Here is a 210-nt window from a genome sequence, read left to right as displayed (position 1 = left end):
TTCACTTTAAGTACATTTTCGCTTTACATACATGCTCCGGTCCCATTGCGTACGTTAATGCGGGGTATGCCTGTAGTACATTAACCTATTAAATATAACCTTTTAATAAAATATACTGTGTCCTGTCTTATGTGTGGTAAAATATAAATAAGTCCCTGTTCTGGTGTCAGGGATGGAGTGAGTGTATATATTGCCTACACTCATAAGCCT

The sequence above is a fragment of the Ascaphus truei genome, chromosome 3, assembly GCF_040206685.1.
Source record: "Ascaphus truei isolate aAscTru1 chromosome 3, aAscTru1.hap1, whole genome shotgun sequence".
Taxonomy (NCBI): Eukaryota; Metazoa; Chordata; class Amphibia; order Anura; family Ascaphidae; genus Ascaphus; species Ascaphus truei.
The sequence above is the reverse complement of the archived record's forward strand: the minus strand, read 5'-3'. Positions refer to the sequence as shown.